The following is an 8,052-nucleotide window of genomic DNA, read 5'->3' on the forward strand; positions in this document are numbered from 1 at the left end:
CCTTAAAAAGAAACCCCATACTTAGTAAGCGGTCACTTCCCATCCCCTGGCAACCACTAACCCTTTTTCTGTCTCTATGGATTTTCCAATTCTGGAATTTTCATATAAATGGAATATGTAGCCTTTTGTGTCCGTTCTTTTTCACTTCGCGCACTGTTTCCAAACTTCATCCATGTTGTAACGTGTATCGGTACTTTGTTCCTTTTTTATGGCTGAATAATATTCCATTGTATGGATGTGCCATGTTTTGTTATCCATTCATCTCTTGATGGACTTTTAGGTTGTTTCTATCTTTTGGCTACTGTGAACAATGCTGCTCTGAACATTCATGTACAAGTTTTTTTAAACTCCTGTTTTCAATTCTTTTGGGTATATACAAGGGAGTGGAACTGCTGAGACTCCTTTTTAACTTAAACTTGGTAGTTCCCAAGAAAATCCATTTTTTGAAACACTTCCAGAAAAGTTTTCTTTCCCTGCTTAAGGATTATGAATGCAAGTGGTATTATTCCTTTCAGTTGTGATCCTAGTGGGATCAATTTTAATCCTAAACATTTGCTTAGGACCTGCCTCCTTCTCAGCAAGAAGTGATTTCCAGGTGGGGTCTGGGTTTTCTGAAGTGGCCATGGATGCAAATTGGCTTGGACTCCTTGACCTAGAGACATATGGTCAAATCTCTTGACTAAACCAGAGTGCATATTGTCAGTCCTGATTTCCTGTCTAGATAATTCAAGGAAGGCCTGAGGGGACCAGTGTTGATAATGAGAGACTCTCAGCTTCTGAACTCAGCACGTGTTTCAAGATATTGGATGATTATCATTCCATGGACATTTGGAGGACAAACGTAACACTATTTCCTCCATTAGCCTTGGTATGGTTTCCTAGAATGGCCAAATTAAATTTAGAAATACCTTAGCCCTCTTGGTTTTCTATGTGAGTTTGGGGAGTGATAAATGCTGCTTGAATTTTTCTATTTGTACTGGTATGGCCTAGTGGACCTGACAGACAGAACTGAGTTTAAATCATGCTATTTCCTAGTTATCTGACCTCTGAGCCTAACATCCCTCATCTGTAAAAGAAAAGTAGTAATATCATCTATATCAGGATGTTTTGGTTTTGGCTGAGGCCCCAAAGTGCTGAGGGAAAAAAAACATGTGGCAAGTATCTCTCTCCTTCCAAAATGAAGGTGCTAGTATACATTTGTAGGACTTATAAGGAGGCATCCTGAAACTGATTTTGTGACCCCCTACACCTACCTACCTCAAAGTTACACAGAAGCTGAAGTTGTAAAGGCCAGAAGTTGAAATTAGATTTCTTTGGATAGAGTTGTCAGTGGGTAGGAGTTGTATTCTTCCCCTGAAAGAGACCTAAGGAATGTTTCCCTCTCGCTACAAGTTTGGTGAGATGGTTCTAAGGAAACTCTGACTCCTATAAATTGGGAATAAGGCAAGAATATGTACCCTCATCAATCCGATCAAATATTTTACTGGAGGTCTTAGCTAGTGCGATAAGGCAAGAAAAAGAAATAAAAGTCACATGGATTATAAAAGAAGAAATAAAACTCTATTCAAAGATGACATAATTGTGTACACAGAAAATCTCAAAGAATCTGCAACATAAGCTACTAGAGCTAAGCAAGTGTAATAAGATTGCAAGATAAAAGGTCAAAAGCCAAAAATCAATTTTATTTCTATATGCAGCAATTAACAATTGGAAATTTAAGAATTTTTAAAAAGTACTATTCACAATAGCATCCAAAAACTCAAAATATTTAGGTGTAAATCTAATAAAATCTGTACAAGATCTGCATGCTAGAATGTACAAAACATTAATGAAATAAAAAAGAAGACCTAAATAAATGGATGGTTCATGGATTAAAAGACTCAGTATTGTTAAGATGGCAGTTCTTTTCAAACTGATCTATTGATTCAACGCAATCCCAATCAAAACCCAGGAGGATTTTTTTTTTTTGGTACAAATTGACAAGTTGATTCTAAAACTTATATGGAAAGGCAACAGATCTAGAACAGTCAAAAGAATTTTGAAAAAGAAGAACAAAATTGGAGGACTCACAGTAACTAATTTCAAGGCTTACTACAAAGCCAGGGTAAACAAGATAGTGTAGTATTGTCTAAAGGATATACACAGATCAATGAAACCAAATAGAGAATCCAGAAATAGACCTATACATACATGGTCAACTGATTTCCATCAAAGGTGTAGACAAATCAATGGAGAAGATAGTTTTACAATAAATGGTGCCAAAACTATTAGACACCTGTATGCAAAAGTGAACCCTGATCTATACCTTGCACCATAGATAAAAATTAACCGGGCTCCCCTAGGGGCGCAGTGGTTAAGAATCCGCCTGCCAATGCAGGGGACACGGGTTCAAGCCCTGGGCCGGGATGGTCCCACATGCCGTAGAGCAACTAGGCCCGTGAGCCACAACTACTGAGCCTGCGCGTCTGGAGCCTGTGCTCCGCAACAAGAGAGGCCGCGATAGTGAGAGGCCCGCACACCGTGGTGAAGAGTGGCCCCCGCTCGCCGCAACTAGAGAAAGCCCTCGCACGGAAACGAAGACCCAACACAGCCATAAATAAATAAATTTATAAAAACAAACAAAAAAATTAACCCCACATGGGTAATAGACTTAAATGTGAAGCCCTGAAAAACTTCTATAGGAAAATGTAGGAGAAAAATCATTGTGATCTTATGTTAGGCAAAGTCTGTAGTTACAAAATTATAATAAAAGCATGATCCCTAAAAGAAAAAATTGATGTATTAGATTTCATCAAAACTGAAAACGTCTGCTCTTTGAAAGACACTGTTAAGAGAATAAAGTACTAGGGATGTAATCTACAGCATGATGGCTATAGTTAACACTGCTGTATGATATATATGAAAATTGTTGAGACAGTAAATCCAAAAAGTTCTCATCACAGGAAAAGAAAGTTTTTTCTTTTTCCTTCCTCATCCTTCTTCTCCTTCTCCTTCTCCTTCTCCTTCCTTCTCCTTCTCCTTCTCCTTCTCCTTCTCCTTCTTCTACTTCTTCTTTCTCTTTTGACTGTATCTTTATGAGATTATGGCTGCTAACTAAATTTATAGGGGCAATCATTTCACAATACATGTGAGTGGAACCACTATGCTGTACACCTTAAACTTATAGTGTGATGTCAATTATATCTCAAGAAAACTAGAAAAAATCAACACAAACACACACACAAATAAAAACACCAAATTGTTATTGAGTCTCAAATTCTTAACTGGTTTACAAATTGGAAGATTTTAAGTGGTCATCTCATAGTATCTAAACAAATGAGCTGGTAGAGGAAAATATTTTCCAGACCTTTTACTTATTCTTTCCTAGATGAGATTTAAATCTTACTAAAAATAAATCACCTACAATATCTTAAAAAAGAGAGAATGAAAGATAAGCCACACAATTGAAGAAGATATTTGCAAAATACATATCTGATCCAAAATATATAAAGAACTCTCAAAATTCCATAATAAGAAAACAAACAACCCAATCAAAAAAAGGCAAAGATTTCAACTGACACAGCATCAAAGATGATATACGGATGGCAAATAAGCACATGAAAAGATGCTCAGCATCATTAGTTATTAAGAAAATGCAAACTGAAACTATAAGATACCACTACACACCTATTAGACTGGCTAATTTTTAAAAATTGACAATACCAAGTGCTGATAAATATATGGGGCACTGGATCTTTCACACAGTGCCAGTGGGAATGCAAAATGGTACAGGTGCTGTGGAAAACAATTTCTTACAATATGACCAGGCAATCCCACAATCCCACTCTTAGGTACTTAAGTGAAATGAAAACTTATGTTCACACAAAAACCTATCCACGAATGTTTACACTGGCTTTGTTCGTAATTGCCAAAACCTGGAAACAATTCAAAAGCCCTTCAGTCAGTGAGTAGGTAAACAAACTGTGGTACCTCCATAGAACGGAATCCCACTCAGCAATAAAAAGGAACAAATTACTAACCCTCAGGACAACATGGATGAATCTCAAAAAAATTATGTTAAGTGAAAGAAGCCAAACTCAAAGGCTATGTGTTGAATGAATCCATTTATATGACATTCTGGAAAAGACTAAATTTTAGGGACAGATGACAGATCAGTGGTTGTCAGGAGCTGGGGGAGAGGGAAGGAGCTGATTTCAAAGACAGAGAGGGAATTTGGGGGTGATGAACTGTTCAATATCTTGACTGTGATGCTGGCTATATTATCGTATGCATTTGTAGAAACTCATAGAACTTAACACTCAAAAGGTGAACGTTGCTATATATATATTTCAATTTTTAAAAAATATGATTGAATTCTTTTAAAGTGGGCATTGGGGGATTGAAGATGAAAAGGGCAGACGTTTGAATTTCTTTGTTGTGGTGTGATGTGTCTCACTTTCCTCTTGGGGAAAAAGTAGGGGGTGCTTCCGCCTCACCTGAAGTCCAGTAAGAGAATCTCCGAATAGACCACCCACTAAGAGTTCACTATGTGCCCTTTGTGGTTGGAAGGCCACAAGGACTGGAACCTTGACTCAGGCTTGAAAGCAAAGTCACAGGGTTGGCTCAGGCCGCCTGGGCAGCAGAGAAATCACTATGTTGGAGGAATCACTGTAATACTACAAAAGCTGAAAGCATGCAGTACCAGATCCCTCCAGGAAGGGTGGGGTTGTTTTAAAAGCACACTGTCCACCAAACTTCCTGCAAGGAGACCTGAGCAGAAGCAGGTAGAGGGAAAACTGTCAGGTGCCCAGCTGAGGGGGGCGGGGCATAAGCAGTTAGCCTAAGAGAGCTACTACCTGGACAAAGGATTCCATTGTAGGGATCCGGGGATGGGGGACCTAGAGGACCCCATGGCAGTCCATGAGAGACATGCCAGCTCTAGGCATCCACCCCAGTGGCACCACGGTCAGATCAGACCTTTCATTCCTCTTCCATGACCCTGGTGGAGCCAAAGGGAACCTGGTGAGGGGGGTAGAGGTAATGGGAAGGACTCACAAGGGAGAAGCAGCCAGCAAAGCTGCTACAGATTTCTGGAAGCTCCAGGTCTGAGAATCAGTTTCTAGAACTCAAGAAGAGGGAGACGAAATATAATGAAAGTCATTATTTTTTCTTTTAGATAAACATGAATTATTCACCAAAGACCTAAATTTTGTTTTGTTACAGCTTCACATTTATCAAGGAGAAAAAAACATTTTTTTTCCTTTTTTGTCTCCATCTCTGGGGGGTAAGTATGACCTCAGCTTGCTCAGTGCTACAAACATTCAGTGTAATGGTCACCTTTAATCGTGGACGAGGTGAAGTGACCATGGGTCAGGGTGCTAAACAGTGTGGTTACTTACATACTTCTTGTAACCGTTGTGAATGATAATGCCCATACGCCTCTGCTGCCTGCAAGGAGCGAATCGTTCTCGCCAACAGAGAGAAAAATATACGACTTTTTGTGATGATCTTAAGGTTCAGCTGTTACACTCTTTTAAAAGGATGTCTGTGGTCTACTCAACATACTTGCTGAAGTCTGACCTTAACATGTAGAGCGAGAGGGTAAAGTTCTTTCTGAACCTGGGTGGGAAGGGAATGAAGGTGAGGTGGTCATGGGGCCAAAGAGTTAAATCCAAGGATGGATTTGAGCCCATGCCTTGGTTGAGCTCCTGTGTAAGTGACTCCATTTTCACCAAGGGCTGTGTTTGTCTCTCATGACAAGCGGCTTCTAAAGGCTCAGTCACTCTTGGAGGTGACTTGGGTATCGTGAGCTGAGTTGAAGAAGGTGACTCCAATCCTCAGGGAGCGAGAGCCCTCAAGCGTCTGAGCTCACCCTACTGGGAGACTGCAACAGTGTTTATCAACCCAAGCAGTGATGTCAGATTTAATTTTGCTGCCAAGGGCTTTGTAAACCTGTGATAAAGTGTATCCCAGAACCTAAATTACTCTTGTCGTTGTCATTGTCATCCCTGAGGTCCGGTCTTTCGTGATCATCTTTCGTGATATTGAGTACAGCTGTACCCCACTCCCCGTCCCCCCAGTGAAGGATGACTGGCTTGGTCTGTGTCAACATGAAGGTAATCTATGATTGTCTCTCTTAGTGTTAATTTACCTCCCCTGAGATTTGGCTTCAGACCTAGGATGGGGAAGGGAAGAAAGTACAAAACATCTCACCTCTGTGTATCCTGAGTGTGTCTAAGTGCATATAAAAAATAGTCATATTAATTTTAGTCCTCATTACTCAGCTGGTACAATAAGTATTGGGTTATTTTTCTGTGTCCCTGGATCAGCTAGGACTCCTTTTTGCAAGTGTTAGAAAACCCAACTTGAGGCTCATGTAACTGAAAAGACCAGACATTGAGGAAAGCTTTAGGCATCGCTGGATCCAAGGGTTTAAATCAAGGCTTCGAGACTCAGTCTTTAATTTCTCCTTCTTTTGCCTCATGCCTAAACCAATCACTCCAACCACGTATTTAGAATATAAGGAATGACCCAGTCTGGGTCATTTCCTCAGTCTTTGAACCCAGGACTAGGTAGTCAGTTCCAACTGAACCACAAGACCAAATGTGAGAAGGGGTAGGGCACCCCAAAGGAAATTGAGGGTGCTGTCATCTGAAGGAAAGGGATTGGATGTTTGGCAGAAAAGCGACAGTTGTTAACAGCAAATCTTGGCTTTGGCTTTTCTGAACTCTGAAAGTTTGGGCAAGTTAGTAAATGTTGCTGTGCTCATTTTTTAAATTGGGAAAATACAAGTCCATACTAAAGGACGTCAAACAATTAAATGAAGTAATATATGTTAAAATGCTTAGTGCAAAGTAGACACTCAATTAAATGTCATTTGCTACAATAATGATAATAATCACATCAATTTTTATTATTAAAACTCCCTGATAGATAATAAATTAATATCTGTATTTTCGGTATCTAGTATAATGCCCGACAAATAGTAAACATGCAACAAATTCCTGTGGAATACGTGAATGAATGAATGAATGAATAAGGACACACAAACCTTGAAATCATCGCATTATCTCTGTTTATAAAGAAAATATACATCAGTTAGGTTAATTTTATTTTAGGTTTATTAATTTACTAATTGAGGTTAATTTTATTTTATTATTTTGAAATGTGTCATACATATAGGTGAGTGAATAAAACATGTAAGTACATGCTAAGGAATAATAATGTGGTAAGATGCAAGTGACTAGCAACCAGGTCAAGAATGAATATTGGTGCCCTTCCCCAACTGCAATTCCCTCTCTCCCAACAGAGGTAGCCATTATCCCAATGTTCTGTGACAATCGTTCTCTTGTTTCACTTTACAGTGTTACCAGTTATGTATCCATCCCAAAATAATATAGCCTAGTTTTATTTTTTTTAACTTTATCAACATCATATCATACTGTATGAATCCATTTCTCTTTGACACCTTTTGCTTCAACACTGTATTTTGATACTCTTCTATGTCAATGGGTGAAACTGCAGTTCATTCCTTTTCAATGCTATACAGCATTCCATTGCATGTAGTATTCCAATGCTATATAGTAATCCATAGTATTCCATATATATGTGTGTGTAAAGTACAAGTATTTTGTTCATTTGGAGGGGACCATTTGTTTTCTTATAAATTTATAACATTTATTTATATATCCTGGATATATGTCCTCCATCAGTTGTATGTGTTAAAAAAAACATATTCTCCCAACTCTGGCTTGCTTTTATACCCCCGTAGTGGTGTCTTTTGATTTATAGAAGTTCTTATAATAAAGACTAATTTATCAGTCTTTTCCTTTATACTTTGTTTTGTTGTGGGTCCTACTTAAGAAATCCTTCCTGCCTCTCAAGATATTTATACCTTTTCTTGTTATCTTCTAACAACTTTATAATTTTGCCTTTCACACTTAGTTGTTAATTCATCTGGAATTGATTTTTGTATATGGTGTGAGATAGGGGCAAGGTTTTATGAATTATAGATAACCAATCATGCCAGCATCACTTATTGAAAACTTCAGTATTTTCTTGCTGTTCTAAGGT

The sequence above is a fragment of the Aethalodelphis obliquidens genome, unplaced genomic scaffold, assembly GCF_003676395.1.
Source record: "Aethalodelphis obliquidens isolate GAN/ISIS:26980383/991018 unplaced genomic scaffold, ASM367639v1 scaffold58, whole genome shotgun sequence".
In the NCBI taxonomy this organism is placed as follows: Eukaryota; Metazoa; Chordata; class Mammalia; order Artiodactyla; family Delphinidae; genus Aethalodelphis; species Aethalodelphis obliquidens.